This window comes from Pongo pygmaeus, chromosome 9 (assembly GCF_028885625.2).
Source record: "Pongo pygmaeus isolate AG05252 chromosome 9, NHGRI_mPonPyg2-v2.0_pri, whole genome shotgun sequence".
NCBI lineage: Eukaryota > Metazoa > Chordata > Mammalia > Primates > Hominidae > Pongo > Pongo pygmaeus.
This window is the reverse complement of record NC_072382.2, coordinates 32,146,788-32,168,837: the sequence shown is the minus strand read 5'-3', so window position 1 is coordinate 32,168,837 and position 22,050 is coordinate 32,146,788. Positions and strand designations below refer to the sequence as shown.

The 22,050-nt window shown below is 44.5% G+C and overlaps 1 protein-coding gene across 24 annotated transcripts in view; it reads left to right on the top strand.

Moving 5' to 3' along the window:
* Positions 1-22,050, top strand: part of CD44 (CD44 molecule (IN blood group)) — a 92,661-nt gene that overhangs the window by 885 nt on the left and 69,726 nt on the right. The gene's annotated exons all lie outside the window — the stretch shown is intronic.

Here is a 22,050-nt window from a genome sequence, read left to right as displayed (position 1 = left end):
TCTGTGGAAGCACCGTTTGGTTGAAAGAAAAAGAGAAAGAGAAGAAAGTTTGTTGGGCAGGCTGCCGGCGCGCAGTTTTGGGTGAGGTCGCTAGAGCTGGAGCACAGGGCAGAAAGTAACCGTTCTCCTGCATGCGCACAGTCGGTGTCTGGACTAACAGGCTCCTGTGCCCAAGGGCTGGCCAAGCCCTACCGGGCTGTGTCTAGGCAGGGCAGAGTTGGGCGGGGCAGAGACTGGGACTGGAACAGGGCGAGTGGCTGTTATCAAGGTGGTCACGGAAGGGAACACAATTCCAAGTGTGAGACTAGCTGGCAATGGGTTTTCCAGAAAGGGGTCCTGGGTTCTCCCAGCTCCCCACTGAGCCTTGTTCCAAAGCTTACAGTCCGCAGTGTCACTGCCACCTTAGGGCTGTGGAAGCTTGAACCAGCTCTGCGGTGAGGTCTTGGGTCTCCATGAGATTCCAGCCTGGGGCAGGGAGCATGAATATGAGAGGCAACCACTGGACCAGCTGCTTGGTTCTTGCCACCTCCTGCTTCTGCCAATCAGTGTGGGGAAATCTCAACCGTAAGGTGGCTCATATTCCCTGCCTGGCAGCCTCAGAGCAGAGAGAAGAGCCTTGATACCAGAGCAACATCAGGGACCCTGGAGCTAGGGCTCCAATATCTCATCCAAACAGGGTCAGTGCCTTGTGGTGGCTATGGAGGGGAGGGGCTGCGTGTAAGGTATATTCTAGCACGGCTCAACTCCAAGCATTCTCTTTCTTTGTCTATGTATGTACAGATAATTACATGGCCAATTTGCTTATCGCTGGCCAAAATTAATTTTTCTTTTAAGAAGTGCCAGCTGGGTCATTAAGATAGCTCAGCCTGCATGCAGTAAATTCTACTCAGCAAATATTTATTAACCCAGTTCCACGGGGGTACTGAGAAAGTGAAACACACAGTCCCACGCGGGTACTTTAGATTGAGTACCCAGTATAAAGTATCTTGAATTACTTTCTGCTTTCTCTGTCTTCCCACTTTCTGTAGTAGGAAGGAAGTGACCCTAAGTAGAGGCTAGGCAGAATGAGTTCTCTGTGCATATGCATCTCCCTTTCTGTGTGAGTGAGAGGTCATTGCTAGGTGGAGATTTGGGGACCTAGGATTTGTACTACTGAGGCTGAAATAATAATAATAATGATAGCAATAACACAGCCTGTCACGGTGGCCCACGCCTGTAATCCTGGGACTTTGGGACACTGAGGCAGCAAATTACCCAAGGTCAGGAATTTGAGACCAGCCTTGGCCAACGTGGTGAAACCCCATCTTTACAAAAAATACAAAAATTAGCAGGGTGTGGTGGTGCACACCTGTAGTCCCAGATGCTTGGGACGCTGAGGCAGGAGAATTGCTTGAACCCAGGAGGCAAAGGTTGCAGTGAGCCAAGATTATGCCATTGCACTCCAGCCTGGGTGACAAAGAGTGACTCTGTTAAAAAAAAAAAAAAATCAATACAGCACTAGCTACCATTTACTGTATATTTTCACTGTGCCAGGCATTATGTTAAATCCTTTCCATGTGTTATTTCATTCTACTCTCACAATGGCCTAGTAAGAAGTTTCCTGTTACCAGGCCTGTTTGACAGGAGGAAAACTGATGCCTAGAGAGGATAAGTGACTTGCTGGCATTCACATAGCCAGGAGCAGTGCTGGATGGAAACCCAGCTCCACTGAGCTCCAAAGCCTAGGCTTAGAATATGTTACACTGTATGCAACGTACAAATTCGGAAAGGATTTCAGGGAGGGAAGGATTTTGGTGGACTCTAGGCCTTAGGGAAAGTTCCAAAAGGGACTGGAGATCAAATAAGCCCTTGAAAAGTGGAAACATTCAGGATGGGAGAGAAGAGTCAAGCTGGAGATCAGGGAGAGCCCTGGGCCTGGCCTCAGAGAAGACGGCCCTGGTGGTTTCCCTATAGTCTCTAGGGAAGTTTATTTGTATGTTACCTACCAGTGCCATCTTCTGCTTTGTCTTTGGGCATTCTGACTCCTGACTCCTTCCAACCTGTCTCCCTGATTCCTTCTAAAGGGCGCCACCTCCAAATATTTGGCACTGTCCTAACCCTTGAGGTTCTCCCAGAGACCCGCAGGCTCCCTCCTGCCCCGAGTTTCCACGGCCCCTTTGCGCAGCATCATTTAGAGGAAGTACAATGAAGTGCCAGTAGCAATAACTGCCCCGGCCCTCGCTTTCATGTGCTTGTAAAGTTGTTTGTCAGGAACTGAGACTTGGAAAGGAGACATGACTTTGTCAGAGGGCTTGGGGCTGGGCATGGGGTGGGTGGCGGCGGAGAGAAGGAGGAAGGGGTAAGGAAAGGAGCTCTTGTTGCCCCATTCTGGGAGGTGGTGGACTCTGGACAACCATGAGGAAACTTTGGAAAGGAGCAAGTCTTTGAGGAGGAGGAGTGGGTCCAGTCTTTGTATGGGAAAATAGAAAGTGGAGAAATAGCCAAATGTAGTTAAGTGACATTGGACCCAGAAACTCTGACTTGGGGAGCAGATATCTTGAATTAGGGGTCTTGTGCAGGAGGAAGAAAGTGGCCCTTGGTGGAGGCCAGTGGGGATTAGTCCTTCATGCACATGCATCTCCTTGTCTCTGTGGATGAGGGGATCTTTGATTGGGAATTGCATGCCTGGTGTTGAGAAAGAGGAGAGCGTCTGAGAGCCCTGGGGCTTGGGGCTGGCACACACCTTTCTGCTCCCTTCTCTCTAATTGAGCATTAGAGACTCCGCCCCTTGCTGGGAGTTAGAACTTTAGCTGTGTTTTCCCATGTGAAGAAGCAAAGAGGCAAAGCTTCATCTCTGTTGGGGCTAGCATCAATTAATTCAGGTATTCCCCATTTACACATTGGACATCTACTTCCTGCAAAGGCATGGTGACAAGTCCATGTGTGGGAGGCTGGCAGCCAATAGGAAAATGTTCCATTTGTTTTTTCCCAAATTTCCCCACAAAGGAGGGGATGCTGGACAGCACGAAATTCTTAGTTTATGACAGATTCCCTTCCATTCATTCAGGAACTATTTCCTGACTCATTTTCATAGACTCAGAGATGGGAACTCCAAGGATCATTTAGAAAACCTGAAAGAGAGGGACTAGTGACTTCCCCTCTCTGCGACTTGTTAAGATATTAGGGCAGGGCATTTTTCACACATTTGGTCTCTCATATATCTCTATCATGAGGACTGTGGGAGCCTCAACCCCACCCCCTGCAGTGGGCGGGGAGGGTGTGGTCTATTGGGGTAACAACATTTGTTTCACGCCTTAAATACTACCTTACAGACTCATTACAATTTTATATGTTACTCTACAATATACCCAATTTGAGTTTAATACAATAATAACGATATATATTTTTGACCATATAGCAATGTTGGTGTTCGAGAATGATTCTCTGTATTGTCCTGGGGCTTCTAGCACCTCCTGGAACATCACTAGATGGTTAGGAGCACCGAAGTGTTAAAAGCCTGATGCTCTGCCATGGTACCATATGGTCCTATGTAAAGCAGGGTCCTAAGTCCTGAGTCCCTAGGAAATACTGCTCAGTGAGCACGGACTCTATGCTAGACGTGAAGCCAGGGTGTAGCACAGGATATCTTATCTAAGTCTCCCAACAGCCCTATACACCTAGCACTCTCTTAACTCCATTTTCTAGATAAAGAGATCAAGACTTGTGGAGATGGCATGACTTGCCCCAGGATCCAGTGGTGGAGTTGGGATTTCCCCATTATCTAACATCCTCCCATGTTAGACTCCAATGCTTATGCTTCTTCTATTCATTATGTGTCTGGAGGATTTTGGAAACTGTGCATGGCTCTCCCACACTCCCTGTCCCCCGTGGCCAACGTAAGTGAAGTCTCGCGTGGGTGGCTTCTCTCTCCACCCCCGGCAGGCTGCGGACTCTTGGCTGCCCTGCCCTGGCCTGTCTCTCCCCAGGTTTGGCCACAGATATCAGAGATGCCAACCAAATTATTTGTAACTAAAATAAGTTACTTCCCTTATCAGAGTCCAGCTGCCCTCCCAGACACGCTCTCATTTACAGGCTTGGAATAAAGGGAGAGGTGGTTGCTAGTCTACGAGACAAGTTAGGGCAATGCCCTCTGCCTGAATATTAGGAAAGCAGCATTACAGGAGCTCTCACTCTGACCTGGCAAGCATTTCACATGCACTGACCCAGAGACCCACTCCTCACATGCTCATTAGTAGGTTGTGTGAACCCGGGCAGGAGGCTGACATGGGTCTTGAACTGAAACCCAGTGTGTGGCTCTAGGTGACATGTGGCCACCCAAGTGAGGTTTCGGATCCACCAGCAGTGTCAGATGCTTCAAGGCTGGGGTCCCCTGATGGAGAGGAGGTGGTTGGAGATCACCTGGGCCTCCCCAGCACTGCGTCCTGTCGGGCTGGGGCTGGGGATAAGAGAGTAACTGCAATTGTGTTTCCGCAGCACCTTCGCTTTAGCTCACTCCACCCAAGAGCCTGAAAGGGAAGTAGTTCTTGTGAAAGAATGAGCTGAAGCAGGTGGCAGATGCTACCAGGCACCATGTAGTTTTCAAAGGGGATCTTTTTCTGCCTCAGAGAGAAATTTTGGGGTTTGCACAGCAAGAAGCTGATGACTCAATTTCCTTTGTGTTCCTGCTGTAATGGAAAGGTTGCAGGCGTTCTTTAGAATGGCAGGGTAGGTTGATACCTTCTATCTTAAATTTGAATCCCACTTTTCACTCAGCAGGTTGAATTTTTTTTAAGTGTACCCCCCACAGCTGCCCAACTGGGTTTGGGAGGCAAGCCCAACTTGCCAGAGTAAACTGGAAGGGGTGCTTTCTAAAGTTCGTGGTTCTGGAGTCTGGCCAGGCATGGATACAGTCATTGTGTGTTGCAGATTTTCCAGGAGATTCAGGATCTCAAATATGCAAACAGTCTATCAATTGACGTCTAGTGTATATTTTGACTAAATGTTTATATATTTTTCCACAAATAAATACATGACTTAATGTAATTGAAAGTCAAACACTTTTTAAAAATGCTTTTTGCATAAAGAAATTCACAACTTTACAACTCCTTAACTAGGATGGTGTCAATTAAATTAATGTTTGATTCAGGACATGTGTACTTCGGAGATAAGTATTTCATATTCCTCCCCTCTCCATTGCTCAATTGCCCCACTGGGTGATGTACCAAGATAAGCCACATGTTTGATTCTTGTTTGCTGGATGTGGACATATACACATTGCAGGTGTGCCTATAAGTATATGCCTGATGGATCTATGTGTGTGGTGGGAATTGGTGATGCCAAAGAATGCTAAAGACTTTCATGCCCCTTAAAGGGGAAAATAACCACAACAAAACAAATTCCAATATCTTCTTCTGTCTGTCTTCTGCAGCACTGGGGGAGTCCCCTGATAACAGGGATCATGTCACATTCATTTTTGTGGGCCCAGATCCCAGTAGTATTGACCCATAACTGTTGAACTGCAATGAATGTCTAGAATATAAAAGTCATGATATCTATATATATGGAAGCATGCTGTCAGTATGGGCTAAGGTGCAAATACATTTATGTGTAAGTGAGAACCATGGTGACGGCTATGTTGCTCAGGACAGGGCTGAGGAGGGCGCTTGGCTGGCTGACTGCCCACCACAGGCCTCATGTTTGGTCTACCCCAAACAGTGAGCTCACCCATCTGTTTGTTTGTGGCTTTGGTGGCTGCCTGCTGTGACCACTGGGGACATCTGGCTAAAGACAGTGTTACTAGATAGTTGGGCTGAGAAGGGAGTGGGAGCCAGTGAGATGAGGACAGCAACCCCAAATTTAAGCCTAAAAACAAAAACACTCCCCAGCAGCAGCCATCTTGGAGTTCTAGTTATTTTGGAGATACTGATACGAGGTTGAGATCCTTGGATGAGAGGCCCACACTCCTCCAGCCCCCACGCCTGCTTCTGGAAGGTGGTGGCAGAGGAGAGAAGTATAAGTACTACACGGGAGATTCTTGCCTTCTCTGTTGGTCTCTTTGGGCAATTATCAAGCTGTCGTCTGACCAGATACTACCATAGCTTCTTCAGGGGCAAATCTGTAGGGAATCCTGACATCCAACAGGGAGCCACTTTGGCAATGGCAAACCATGTCTCCCCTCCACAGAGCTTGTGATGTCAGAAATTACCCGTAACTGGGGCAGGTTTTGTCTTTCCGAAGATTGTCTGCCCAGCTAGACCTGAGAGACAGGGAGACAAACACAGAATGAGGGGGTGGGTCTTGTGGGGGTGGGGAACGATGGAAACTCACAGAGCCAGATCTCCCCGAGTTTGAGGTACACTGGCTGCCTGGGTGTGTCCTCCTGAGGCAAGTGTCCCTGCTAAGTGCAAGTGTGGGCAGACAGATCTCAGGTGGGTGGGGAGGGACTGAGTCACCAAGGAGGTGATTTGCAAAACTCAGGTCCCAGAAACTTTCAGGTCTTCAGCTTTTAAAAGTAAAGATTAATTGCAAAACTCCAGGGTTGAGGGAAGAGATTATTCACATAGACCAGTCATTTTGAGCACCTGCTGTTGTGGCATTGCAAGTCTCCTTTGCAGTGCCTGAAAGTTCATTTGTTTTTGAGAGCTCTTATGCTTTTTCTGTTTGCATCTTTGCACAAGTCCTATGTTTATAAGAACCTCACCACTATTAGTAATAATAGCAAACACTTACAGAGTGTTGACCATGTACCAGCGCCATTCTAATTGTTTCCTATATACTGCCTTGTTTAATCCAAACACTGACTTCATGAAGGTAATGCTGTCATTATCTGTCTTTTACATATGATGAAACTGAGGCACAAAGAATTTAAGTAGCTTGCCCAAGGCCATGCAGCTGATAAGTGATGGCGCTGGGATTCAAACTCACGTCTGGCTGGCTACAGAGTTCATGCTCTTTGTCACTACATTAGAGTGCTTCTTTTGGTATATTTAGATATCGAGGCATCCTAGAAATCCAGACGATTGTACCTGGAAGTACTGTAGTTGTTTTCAAAAACTTCATTTGGGAATCTAGTTGTGGGTGAGGTCATAACATCCACCGAGCTTTTAAACATGATGTCAGAGGAAGGGGTTAGAATTGCAAAAATGAAGGAGGAGGAAGTTGTAATGGAAACTTCTTCCAATGCATATTCTGAGTTGACTCATTCATTCCAATCTCTGAATAGAAGCTCTACTCTCTTCTATGTGATAGAAAGTTGAGGATAGGGTAGGGCTGAGAGGGATGTGAATTGAGTTGTTTGTTCATTAGGATAGGGTAGGGCTGAAAGGGATGTGAATTGAGTTGTTTGTTCATTATCACTTCACTATTTGTCACCTGGATGAAAGGTGAAGGTGGCTGATTAGTGTTTCTCCATCAGCTAGAACTTTGACTGGGAAATGAGCCAATCAAATAGCAGTAAAATATTTGCCCTCAGCCTACAGGCCCTTGGTTCCAGGGTCTTCTCTCTACCGGCTAGAATGGATGAGGGAGGGAGGGAAACTGAGAAAAGAGGCTGCCAAGAGTAGGGCTGTACATATCCAGGGCACAAGGAATTTGGCAAAAGCTGCAAGTGTACTACAGCCCTTCTCTCCAGCCCTAGCCTAAACCAGATGATCAGGCTTCTATTTGGCCCAGCATGTGACCATCCCATCAGGGAGCAAGAGAGTTTCCTCTGGGTACCCCTCACTGAGAAAAAAGCCACCCAGGAAGGGAGGAGGCAAGGCCCCCTGGGAACATCTGGCTCAGTCCACAGGAAGGGATGCAGGCCTTTTCCTGGGAATAAGGACTCATCGCATATTCCAGCCCCCTTCCCCCAACTTTTTTTTTTTTTTTTTTCAATTTTAGTGCATCTCTTTACACTTAAACAGGTCTGCAGTGACTTCTAGGAGGACCCACACACCAATCGTGGAACTAGGCATCATCTTTTTCCACCTCCTTTCCAAGACAGTAGCACGATAACAGTAAAGCCCCTTTGCAAGTGTTCACCATAGTGGCACATTAAGATGCCAGGGAGAGGGCCGGGCACGGTGGCTCACACCTGTAATCCCAGCACTTTGGGAGGCCGAGGCAGGCAGATCACCTGAGGTCGGGAGTTCGAAACCAGCCTGACCAACATGGAGAAACCCCGTCTCTACTAAAAATACAAAAAAATTAGCCGGGCATGGTGGTGCATGCCTGTAATCTCAGCTACTTGGGAGGCTGAGGCAGGAGAATCGCTTGAACCTGGGACACAGAGGTTGCAGTGAGCCAAGATCGTGCCATTGCACTCCAGCCTGGGCAACAAGAGCGAAACTCGGTCTCAAAAAAAAAAAAAAAAAAAATGTTGCCAGGGAGAAATGAACAATTCCATGCAGCCAACACCTGGTCTCCTGCCTTTGGCTTACAAGCCCCTAGACCCAGTCTTGCACACTTTAAATGAGTAGCCACTATATGCCAATCACAGATGTTGCCTCTGCTGAGTGTATCCAGTCAAAAAACCAGAATCTAACAGAGCTATCTTGCAGGAAACCAGCTGACGTCAGCTCCGCAGCCACCAGTGAGTTGCTGGGCCCACGTCTGCCTGCAAGAGGGGGAGGGGAATTCAGGTAACCCACAAGAGTGCTGCTCACACAGAGGGGATAAAAGTTTGGGGAAGAAATCTCCTGTCAAGGAGTTTGTTTTTGCAGTGGATCCTCTGCAGTGAGACTAGTTGTCTTTACAATATCATTAGAGGTCAGGTACATTCCTGTAGACTCCCTTAATGACTTGCTTTCTCCTATTGTTCCCCCTGAAAATTCATAAAAACCTCACAAACACATCTCCACTTAAAAAGAGAAAGTTTAAGGGATGCCATGTAATGGCTATCTCTTCTCTTTTGCCAGTGAGCATAAAAGCTCCTTAGGGAAAAGCCCAAACCCTCTATACATTTTCATATTCATGATAGCCCTGAGCGGTCAGCACAGTTCCCCAATTATAGTGGGTGCTCAATAAACACTTGGATGGCTTGCTGAATTAATAATGTTTCTAGACTCAGCTAGCAAAGCCATCTCTGTTACTTATCTTTTGTGATTTTTATAGGTTCTGTCTAATTCTTTTTCTTCATTTTTTTTATTTCTGGTCTATACAAATCTTCTTTCATTTTTCTCTATTGCTACTTGTAGCGATCCTCAACCCGCCTCCCCCCTTGAAATTTCTGTTCTCTGCACTCTCTTCAGTCTAAAGAGATCTTTCTTGAGGTTTGAAATGTTACACAAGGCAGGGGAAGTTTAGAGCTAATTGTATTTTGTCCAGTAGAACAGGGATCTGGATTTCCTATAGGTCTGGCTGCCTCTTTGTCTACACCTTTACTTCCAAATCTGGCCGCATGTATAAAAAGACCCCAAACCTTAAAATCATGTTCTCAACAATACTCAGAGAAAAATTGTTGGCTTTTTGGTCACCATGCTAGAGGAATAAAAGGGCAGTTGTTTCTTTCAGTCAATGGTTTGAAAACATCCCAGACTAAAAATCACCTCCATATAATCAGATGCTTGGTGTGGTGTAATGAGGATGAGGAGGTCTGGCTTTGAGGAGAGTCATTTAGAAGGTAAAAAGGCAATGGAACAAGACAGGAGGACCCATACACCAGTTGATTCCCCTCTTGCCATTTAACAGCAGCGTGAGCTTGGGCAGTTGCACTTGTTAAGTGTCTGGAACAATACTTAGCACATAATTTCTAAAGCTAAATGTTTAGTTCACAGAAGGTATCCCAAGAATAGAAATGATTATTATATTTTAGCTTCTCTCTATTACTGATTCACTATATGCTGCTAAGCAAAGTATTTCACTCCTATTTACTTCTATTTTTCCATGTGTAAAATGAGAGGGTTGGATTCTAGTTGATCTGTGAAGTCCTTTCCAGACCTCATGTTCTATAAATTCACCACTCTGTGGGCTTACTAACACCTAAGCCTCATAAAACCTAATGGAAAGAATAACACAAAACCACCATAGTGCAGTGTCAAAAAAAATTGATGCCAGATTTGTATTAAATGTCAAAAGTGAATTATTAATCCATGCCAGAAATAAACATATGGACCCAATCACACTCTAACTCCAATGGGCAAGAGTGTCGTAGGGAGAAATTGCTTTGCCTATAGTACTTCACAGAATCCTCTAGACCATGTGGAAGGTAAGCAGATGAAGAAGCTCTGGCCAGAGAAGTTAGCATCATGTCCCAGTCACGCAACTGAAACTGCAGGAAGTCAGTCCTGGGATTACCTGCAGGATCTGAACACTGTACTCTTTATATTGTACTTTAAAAAATATTGCTTCACATGGCCAGAAAAACCAAACTCTGAAGAAGAGAAAAATTGTTCCCTTCACTCTCAGAGCTTCATGAGCACCTTGGACTTGCCAGATTTCCTCAAGCAACCCCTGCAACTTGTTGTTACAAAATTAACCACAATATTCAGACAAAGCAGTACTTACAGGGTGAGCACTAGTATCCTATGCAACTAGGGTAGCCTGAGAATCTAGGGGAAAAAAAGCAAGACAAAACAAAAGATTATATATAATCTTCCCCCAAATCAAGGCACTGAGTGAGGCAGGCCTGTAAGATGGTGAATTTCTGCTTCTACTGAGAGTCTTCCAGACCCCCAGTAAAAATTTCTTTTCATCATAAAACCAGAGAAACTCTTGTTCAGGAAAAAGAAAGAAAAAATGGAAACCATAGAGATTGCACGACTTAGGATTTTGTCAAAGTGTGTCAGAGGCTGTAATAGAAGGCTAGTTTCTGGCATTGTGTCACTCACTGAATGTCCTTCGTCAGATCACAGCTCCTTTTGGTTGTGCTCACTTTATACCCATCTGGAATCCACTGACCATTAGTTGAAATAAAATCCCAGATGTGCTCAGATGTCACATCCTGTGCAATGCCCTCAGTTATCGCTGATATGGTTCAGTCATCTGTCTCTCTAGCTAATCATACAGACACAGTATTCTAGGAGAAGTGAGAACCCACTCGTAGCCAGGAAAGGTTCTCCCTCTTAGTCACAGTGTGACTGTGGGCAAGGTCCTTCCCTTGTTGGTTGCCTCTGTCTCCCCAGTTATAAGATGGTGACAAACTGACCAACTTAAAATTTCCTTAAAATGTATTGGCACGGTGGACAGAAATGAGGAAAGTGGAAGATCTAGTTTCTGTCCTCAGGGAGCTTACCATTTGGTGGAAGTAAAGTTAAACAAGTGAAAGAATTATGCAAGAGAGCATAACCAAGTGTCAGAAGATAGGAAAAACAGACATCTCGATTGTATGTGAAGGCTTCAAGGAATCTGAGGATGAGTTGAAAGTGGAAAAGAAGATGGACAGAGAGAGGGGAGAGGAGAGACACCCAGGGAAAGGCAAAACATGAGCCAGGTGTTTAAAGTAGGGGAATAAGAATGGCTTGACTGGGGCCAGGGGAGGGGTCAGCCTGCTTGGATAAGAGAATTCATGTTAAGAACAGTGAGAGATGAGGTTGGACAGATTCCAGGCAATCAAGTAACAGTGGCACTGTCCACTGGCTGAAGATCAAATTTTTCTGCCCCAGAAACTCAGAAGTTCTCATGAATCACCCTCTCAGACAGTGCTAGACAGAGTTCAGAAGCAGGCCAGCTCCAACAGTGAGAAAGAACTTTGGCAACTTTGCCTGGGTTAGAGAGTGGCAATTTAAGTGAATCCCAAACAAGACCTACTGTGGCAATAGCAAACAGATTTTAGCTTAAGGAACATTTCCCATTGACTCCTAGAGGCTTCCTAAAATGCTGTACTAAGAAGTCAAACTCTGGCTCAGGTATGGAGAGTGCTGTGATCCATTAGTGATGTCTGCTATGGGCACAGTATGAAGGATTTGACCCCCACGCATCACATGGACATCACCGTAGTAGAGCAGCAGGCTTTCTTTGTTAATGTTTCTGAGAGTTGTGTGTATAGTCCTCTGGGAGTTTAGCCATTCTAGAATCTGGCCAGCTAGCCATACTATAGACTCTATCTCCTTCTAGAACAGTAGAAAAGCAGTCTCTTGCCCAGAGGGCAGAGTTAGTCACTTGAGCCGTTTGTTAGGATTCATTCCCATTCTGTCTTCCCATTTACCCACATGAAATTAGATGCTGGGAGCCAGATATCTCCTGTGTTTGAACAAGGGCCAGACTTCCTGGCAAAGGGTCCCTTCTCCCCATCAGTTTCTTCATCTGCAAACTGAGAAGACAAAACTGATGCCTCACCCATGGTGGTGACAGGAGGAATAACTAGCTAATGCGAGGAAAGCCTTTGAAGATGAAAGGGTGGTATGTGCATGTTAATTACAACATTTATCAGCCCTGGAGCCTCTGCATTCTCAGCTGCCACTGGAAGCTCTTTTGTGCCTCCCAAATGCAAACAGCAGCCGCATTCCATGAGCTGGCCTCACTGAGTCCTGCTTAGAGCATCCAAGTCAAGAAGGTTGGATTTTGAGCTCAGGCTGGCCAGCTAGCTCACTCTGGACCACTCAAGTTTCCCACTACTCATCCCCAAGGGAAAAAGTAGGCTAGCTACCTGGGCAGGTAAGATAAGATAGAACCAAGGTATAAACAAAAGGCTCCATCAAAAGTCTACCAGAAATAGCCCCTGGGTAAGATTAGGACACTCTGCTCTAATTCCCACCCTGTGAAAGCCTAATTGTTTGACCTTGGGCTATTTGCTTTATCTGTCTAATGGTTCAATATACTGTGTGAACCATTTGGGGATAATAATCCCTCTGCCTCCCCTAGACCTCTCCACCTTTGCCTGCTGGTGTGAAAGTGTTTTGTGCTAGTAGGCAGAAGCACGTGATATAAAACTACAAGGTCCTATTATTACCTAGGATAACTTTCGCCTCTATCTATGTCTCCTGTTGCTGGTTGACCCCAATCATTGAAACTGTATTCTTTGGAATGCTCAGCAGTCTCCTCCAAGCTGCCATTCCCTCCTTATCTAGGTGGGCCCAGTATTGGCTCAGGCTTCTTGGTTGTGCCACTTCCTAAGGCTTGCAGATGCATTCAGCCTACCCTTGCTCTCAGTGCCAGCTCTCAGTGCCCTTGCTGGGATAACTCAATAAAGGGCTAGAGGTGGGAATGGGATAATCATCAGATGCTTTGCTACGGCTGATAGGACAGCTTAGAAGGTATAAGCTGAGCTGGGCCCATGTAGCAACACCAAAATATGTGTTCAAAGAGGGAGAAGAGGAGAAAGAGAAAGGAAGTTATCATGGGCTGATGACAGGGCATGTCAGAATGGGAAAGGGTGTTAGGAATTATGTAGCCAACTTGTTTGATTGGAAAGATAAGGAAGCCTCAAGGGCTGCAAGTGACTTTCCCAAGGTCACAAAATTAATTAGTGGCAAAACCGTGGTATTCTGACTTGTCCGGTTTCCTTTCATTCTATCCTTTGAGATGATAAAGCAGAGGACACTAACTAAACAAGAAGACAATGATCTGACCAGGACAAGAAGACTTGGAGTACAAAACAAGAAGAAGATAATAGGGTAATGGATTTTTTAGTGGCACAGTGGGAAATGGCGTAGGTGTTTACACTGCACTGGGGCCCTCACTGTGCTTGGAACTGGTTCCCTGTGCACTGTCTTGCACACCCATATTTGGTATTTTTTTGATCCTTTTTGACTTAATGAGCATTTGGAAACCATAAGGCCCAGAGCAACCTGACCTATGCCTTGCCCAGACTCTCTGAGCAATTTTGTGAGTCAACAATCAATGGTTTTCAAATTATTCAATTGTTCACTCAATGCATACTAGTTGAACACCAATATCTGTGCTCTGCTAGGCACTGGAGATACCACTGTAGAGAAGAAAGGCATAGTCTCTACTCTCCTGGAACTTACAGTCTATCTGGAAGACAGACAGTAAACAACTAATGATGCCTTTGTTTAATTACACTTGGGGTAAGTGCTATGAACGAAAAGCACTGGATCTTGTGAAAGCATAATAGAGAGATCTCATCTGATGTAAAGCACCAGGGAAAGCCTCCAAAGACCTGTTGGATGAATAACAGTAACTATGTCTCCAGGATCCCCACAATTCCTTGAGGACCCTCTTTGTCGGACTTCTCAGAGCTGCACCAGCCCTCTCACTGTCTCACCATTGGGTCTTCTGAGTACGAAAGCAAGAAAAAAAATTTTACTCCTCAAAATTCTGAAAGCAAGTGGTTTATCATGTCTGCCCCATAATAGTGGTGGGAAGAAAATCATGAGAGTCTCTAAGCTGACTCAGGATTTTAGAAGCACACATTTGGGGAGAAGGGAAACAAAAATTCTGGAGAAGCAAAAAGTGTCATATGGTAAAGAAGTTATTTTAAGCTACTGGGGAAAATTCATAATTTACTTAGGGATCTTGAATGTCAAGCATTGGTTTAGAGTCAAATCTTATCCATTTCATTGAAAGTTCCTTGATCTTGTGGCTGAAGCTTGGGCCTGGGGTTTTATTAGTGTACATTTAGGGGATGGTTTACAGGGTGTCTTCCAAGGTCATACAGGTGCCTCTTTTGGGGTCAGGCAGGAGGAATAGGACAAACTCTGGGATATGGATGTACAAACATTTGGCTCCTAGGGCCTCACTCCTTTAGCTCCTTGCTTCTGGTGACTTCTAGGAGACAAGAGTAGACTCTTTCAGAACAGCGAGATAGTTGTGCCGACAAAACGAAAACAAAAACATCATTTAAGATGCCTTCAGATGCAAGTATATGTCATAATAGAAATATTTAAAAATTAGTAGAGTATAGGCACTAGCTAATTCAAATGCTTGGTTGTAAACAACTATGTCTTGTAAATGAGAATAAAGTTTATTCTCCCAATGACTATGATAATATCTTTCTCACTCACTTTTACTCAAATTGGCTTTATTGGGCAGGAGAGACAGGGATGGAGTTATAGTTATCATGATTGAACTTAAGCTACAACCCATCTGTACATCAAACCATCATGTGTCTCATGTGTGATTGTTATCTCTTGTGTATATTTTGGTATACCCCTATCTGTACATACCAGCTGAATATTTCTGTAAATAACAGAAAAATCAACTCTCATAAAATATTACCTCCCAGGGCAAGAAGTCTGGGATGATTCCAGGAAGCCAATGATATTATCAAGACTCAGGTTTATTTTTCCAACTTTCAATTCTGCCACCACCAGTGTCTTCCTGCAATTTAGCACCCCTCATGTTCCTAAACTAAATCCCACAGTTTCAGGCATCCTATGAAAAAAAAAAATCAATATTTAGCAGCAGAAGAAAGAGTGCATATTCACAAACATCTCTTCTAAAATTGCAGGAACGGCTTTTCGGGAAGTCCCTAATTGATCTCTCCTTATTTCTCATTGGATGAATGGGGTCACATGCCCACACCTAACCAATCACTGGCAAGAAGTGCTTGGACCACAGTGCTTGACTTAGACCAATCATGATCCACCCACTGGAGCTGGGATTTGAGGTCTCACCTCTCCTGAAGCACAAGTTCAGGGTTTCTGAATAAAATTGCACTTCAGGTAGAACAGAATAATTTTTTTTTGCATTGGTAACAACGTGGGCTACAATGAGTAAGGGAGTCCATCTACCTGCTAGAGTTGTGGTTTGAGACTATTTGGGCTAAGGAAAGAAGGCAAAGCTAAGTTTTTGTGCTTCTGTGCCACACCCTCAACCTTTTTCTGAGAAGACATGCCTCATGGGTAGAGCTCACATGGGGGACACACTGCAGTTTGAGGTTTAGATGGTCTGTGGCTTATACTCAATGATAATACCTATAACTTCATCCTTTCCTCTCTTCCACAAGAGAGAATTATATCAGAGAATAATCTTAAATCTGTTATAATTTACAAGAAATAGCCAGTCTTTTGCACACTTGAGTACTTTATTATTAGAAACTCATTATTTGCAACCCATCTCAGCACTGTTGGAGCTACACCATGCACGAGGACCACTGCTCTAGAGTGATCCATTAAAAAAGAATTACTATGAACTTGAATGAGCATTTCTTTCTCTAAATTATGAGATGATGACCCTCAAGGGAAATGGCCGTCTTCCCTTTTCTACTGCACTCTTAGAGTGTATTAATGTGTGTGAAGTGTTTTCAGTTCCGTTATCTAAAGCAGCCCTCATATTAACATCGTGGTTGGCATTATTGTCCTCCTGTATGGGATGAAAGTTTAATGACTTCTGCAAGGTTATGAAAGGTCAAGGTCACAGCTAATTAATGCAAATTCAGGATTTGAATCCTAGTTTCTACCCCAGAGCTGATGTCCATGTCACCATGGACATCGTTTGCTCCCAATATACCTGATTTACTTTCAAGGGGTCTGGAATTGACTATTGGATTTTATATTAAAAATTGCTCTTTCATAGGTAGGAAAAGTCCTCCCTAATAGTTTGAGTCCAAAGCTTAAGGGTCTAGCATCTCAACCTTTTAACGAACCCAAAAATGAACAGGAGGGTTTTCTGAGCCAGTCCCCTGCCTCCACACAGTTAGCTCATGAATCCAACATCATGGGGGGAAGCCTTCAGGATTTTGTTTCCCATTCCTTTTTTATCACCTAAATATAGTTAAAGGATTTGTGATGACTGCATCCAGAGATGTTTAAAAATGGACCTGAAGGATGTGATTGTGTCTTAGGCAGGAAGGGGGCCGGTTCTTTTCAGTATCTAATGATGAACGATCTAAAGGAAATGGATTCTAAACCATTTGATTCTAAACCAAAATGGTGTATGCTTTCTTTTGAGGGTGAATTTCCTGATCATGAGTCTTGTTGAGCATTAGACTGGCCAGCTGGTTCCTAATCCATCCTTCAGTTCTCAGCTGCAATGACATTTCCTCAGAGAGACAAATCTCCTTTGGGGACAGCACAGGCCTTGAGAGGAAAGGCTTCCCTTTCCATTGAGCTTGGCTCCTACTACACCTCATGTGTCTGTTACATTTACCGTGCTGTGTTGTCAACTTGTTTAATGTCTGTCAGTGGCTCATGCCTGTAATCCAGCACTTTGGGAGCCTGAGGCAAAAGACTTACTCTGACAGCAGAGGTTTGCAGAGGTTGCTGGGCAACATAGTGAGACCCTGTCTCTACAAAAATATATTTTTAATTGGCTGTGCGTGGTGGCACACACCTGTAGTCCCAGCTGCTCAGGAGGCTGAGGTGGGAGGAGTGCTTGGGCCCAGGAGTTTGAGGTTACAGTGAGCTAGGATTGTGCTACTGCACTCCAGCCCGGGTGATGGAGCCAGACCCTGTCTCTATTAAAAATTAAGAAAAAAAATAGCCTGTCTACTCTATTGGTCCATAACCTCTATCAAGACAGTGACCTTGTCTGCTTTATTCAATGCCTGGATCTTTTCCTAGCACAGTGCCCAGCACATGGAGACACTAAATTGGGATTCTCCTTTTTGAAGTCCCCATATCCACTTCAGTATTGGGGTGATTGTGGTGGGATTGTGGCTTACCATGGTGGATGCAGCCTGTGAGTTCCAAATTCAACTTCTTAAAAAACCTTGTCTATCATCTATCCATCTATCTGTCTATCTATCTATCTATCTATCTATCTATCTATCTATCTATCTATCATCTATCTATCTTCTATCTGTCTATGTTCCATCTATCATCTATCTGTCATACATATATCCCTATCTATTAATTATCTCTCTCTTTATCTATTTATATCTATCATCTATCTGCCATATATCTATCTCTATCTCTTAATTATCTCTCTCTCTATTTGTATCTATCATCTATCTGCCATATATCTATCTCTATCTCTTAATTATCTCTATCTTTATCTATTTATATCTATCATCTATCTATATCTATCATCTTTTAACCTATCTGTTTCTATTGGAATAACAGACAAGTGCTTGAAAAGCAGAGGAGAGTCAGTACACAGGCCACATCTTCTCTCACTCCCTCCTTCCTTCTCATGGCTGTGAGCCACCCCAGTCCCTGCACCTGCTTCCTTGGCTGGCATCATCTAAGAAATCATCTCTTCCACAGTTTCCTGCAAGGGTATCACCCCAAGGGAAGCTGAACACATGCAACATCTGCCCACTCAGGATGAGTGTGAGGGATAAGGAGGAAACATTTTTCCTCTAGAGACAGGGCAGTTGGGGCAAGGGCTGGGGAAGCAAGACATGGATACTCCAGGCTACTTCTTGCTGGTGCTGAAGGGGGTGCTCGGTGTGGCTCCCCTCTGGGACATGTTTGGGGCAGCTCTCTCACCTCTGAAACAAGCCTCATCAGATCACCCCCAGGCTTCCTTCCGCATAGTTTCTGATGATATAGGAAAGGAGCCCGATTATCTATTTGAGCTTCCTGTTCTTTGTATTGTTTGGAAGGCTAAAGTCAACAGACACTTTTGTATTCTGTATTATTTGCGTTGTTAAAAACTCTGGAAAACTCATCTGGTTTCTTCTCCAAAATAGCTTCCCAGAGCCCTGGGAGACATTCAGAAATAAGATCCTTTTCAAATAGGCCAGCAGGGACCAGAGTCTCTCGGAACCAGCTTTCCTATCTTCTTCCAAAGGCTGGAATTGAGAAGGTTTACTCCAGCCCACATAATTGAGTCTCTGGGCTGTCAAGGACGCATTAGGGGGATTTGCTTCTGGTGTGCTGGGTGCTTAGAAAGTCGTATGAATTGCAGAGATAGAGCTGGGTTCCAGTTCTGCTAGTCACCAATTATGTGGCCTTAAGCAGTTTACTTAACTTTTCTGAGCCTCAATTTTCTCTTCGCTAAAATAGAGTTGTAATATACCTATGGCTTAGAGTTGTGTAAGGACTGACGCGATCACAGGCTTGAAACCCTTGATAGAATGACTGGCATGGAGTAAGCATTCAACAGTCATAATTAAGATCATTGTGATGATTACACTTGGGGCCTCTCCATTCACCATTCTGCCCCAACTGTGTTCTTGCTGCACTTGAAAATGATTCCAGCTGCCTCTGGAAGATTTTCATCCCATTTCTGGGCAAAACATTAGCCAATAAACTCTCACTGAATTTGGCAGGGCGGGCACACCAGCAACCTGACACTATGTGCATATGGGCTTCCTGGAACAACTGTTGCTGAGCAAATGAAGCAGCATGGAACGTTCCGGGAAGCAGGATTATTGCTGTAGCTGTTGAAAGTGAACTGGGAAATGCACTCCAGGTCCTGTCTTTACTTGCACAATTACAGTCAATCTCCAAGGCTGCTTGTCTCAGCAGGATCAGCCTCTTCCTGCCTTCTGTCCTGGCAGTGGGTGGTGGGGCTGGAGGAAGAAATGATGTTTTCCTCCCTCTCTCAATGCAATTGTTTCTTTACAGTGCTGTTCTCTGAGGCCAGAGAACAGAAGGGCTCTTTCCAGAGGCAGTTTAACAGAGTAGCTTCCTTTTCATTCTGAGAAGTTTGGAGTTTCCCAGAGTCCACTTCCTCCCCAGAAGCGCAAGCTTGGAATTTCTTGGTTGCCAATGAGGGGCCAGCTTCTGAGTGCATAAAGTGTGTCCATCGTTTTTAATCAATTCTCTCATCTCCAAAAATACCTTTAATTGCCTTTAGCTGCTTAGTTCTGCTGTCCTCCAAAGAAAAGAAGATCTGGCCACTCCCAGCCACACCTCAGAAGTGGGTAAGGCTTTTGCACCTTTTAATAGGAGTATTTACATGTGTGTTGGTTTCTCATCTGCTTTTAATTTCATTAGAGTGTGATTTTGGACTGTTGTTTGAGACGAAAGAGCAGATTATCAAAGTGCAAATGATTTTTTCATGGTACAAACACATCATAAATTAGAACCTATGAGGACCCTTTGCAGCGGGGAAGACTGGGGCCAGTCATCCAAGGTTTCATCTTCCTGTAGGAGAAGGGAAAAAAACGGACATTTATTAAGCGTCTGTTATGATCCAGACTCTCTACTGGTGCTTTTTGTATATTTATTCTCTAACTCCCATAAACTTCTCTTTGAGAGAGGCAGCAAATGACAACTGAATAAATGAATGGCTGAATTTCATCAGAGCCAGTTTACAGGCAGAGAAACTGAGGCTCATAAAGCGGATGTAACCCTCCTGAGATGTCTCAGCTCTTATATGGTGGGGTTGGAATTCAATACAGAGCCCCTTCTCCCTTTTAACGCAACACTGCAAGTTCCCATTCAGCTTCATGGGATTAATCCTGTTCTTCTGTCCCTAGAAAGGAGCCTTGAAAGTTCAAGGTGTCTCCTTTTCCTAAGAAACTGGATTTTTCTGGCTCCTTGAGAATTAAGGAGCTCAAAACAGTTGAGAACTCTTGGGAGGCATCTTCAGGAAAGGAGGTGGTGGAAACTTCCCTCTCCTCACTCTCCCCAGGGGCAATGGGGCCTCCAAGGCCACCAAAGATCAAGGTGCCAGGTAGGGGATGCCTCCCAGCTTCCCATTCATTGTTCAGTTGGGGGCCACTCAGCAGCTCCTCAGGCAAGGATTGTCTCAGAACTGAAGAATGGTTCAAATTGGCCCAAGATGCTGTAATTTATTGCAGGGATCACTGGGACAGTGTGTAGCAATTTAGGAGGCTTCTCTCTAAGGGGATCAGTAGCTGCTGCATTTCTCTTAGTTGAAACCACTCTTTCTCTCCAGCTTCGATGGGGCAGGTTCTCATATCTGTGTGCTGAAAGGCGTTTATTTGGTGTAATCTGAGAGCAGGATGCTGGTAACACTTTCTTTTGTGTTTTGCCAATTGTTTCTTTTTACTGGCCAGTCCACCCTGTCTGACGCATTCATTATACCATAACCACCTTGACACCAGAGTGAAATGCCATTTCTCTGCAGGCAGGAGAGAGTCACACGGATTCCTTGAGTGTTTATAGAGTAAGTGAGAAAGATATGTAGCCTTCTTCTAGAGGCAGAGGGCTGAGTTGGCTGGGACTTAGAGATTTCCAAATCCAACTCTGTCCTTGTCTGATAAAGTAAACGAGGCCTCTGAAGGTAAAGTGACTTCTCTAAGTATTCACAGCTTATCAGTAAGAAGCCTGATATTAAAACTCCAGGTCACTAGACCTTCAACCTGATGTTCTTCCCACTAAACCAATTTAACATTTATTGTGCACCATACTAAATGGCAGACACTGGGGACACAAAGATGAATAAGGCATGGTCCCAGTGGAACCCACTTTGGTTATATGGGTTAGGACACTTGAGGCAGGATCCTCCTTAGAATGGTGTTTTATAAAGTCTCTCTCTCTCTGTCTCATCTGTCTCCAGTCTATCCTCTCTATCAAGAGAGAACACATATAATGTAGAGTAAGAGCCCATGTACTGGCTAATTAGGCTTCTGGCTCCTAATTATCAGGAAGCCTGGAGGTCTTGAGTGGTTGTAACCAAGGATACTGAAAGTGGTTGACCAGTTAATAAATAATTAAGTTAGAGTAAGAGGCACTTTACTTCTAAGCTGCCTTTAATACACTTTAATCTTTGAGATGATTGGCTAATATCTGTTAAGTACCAGGCTCTTTACAGAGAGTCAGGTCCTTTGCTAAATGATTTAGGTATATTTCTTCATTTAATACTCAAAAAGCACCCCATAAGGAAGGCATTACTTTTACTTTACTGATGAAGAAACTGAGGCTTAAAGATTAAGAAAACATAGCATGCATAACATCCCACAAGAGCTCAAGCCAGGACTTGGACCCAAGTCTTTCTTGGATCTTTCTGATCCAAGCCATACTTGGAGTATGGTTACTACAATCTCAGAATACAATGAGGGTAAATACCTGCAGTCACCAGTTACCAGCAACAGTGAAATAATGGATGACATAGATGTCAGGGGGTCAGGAGAGCCTTGTAAGCGTTCAGAGGGCTTGGGAGTGGACACATCACAGTTGCACTCGGCTGGGCGGCTCTGTAAATCTCTGGTTGGATTTTGTCTTGAATTTTTTCTGGTCAAGACTCAGAAGGGATGGTTGTAGCTTCACTTACACCGATTCTACCCAGCTTGTGACCCAAATGGAACTCTTGTCCCTTAAGCCAGGTCATTCAGTTGTTGTAGCCTTTGCCTTCCAAGTTTCCCTTGTCTACCCTACTGAATCTGAATTCTAA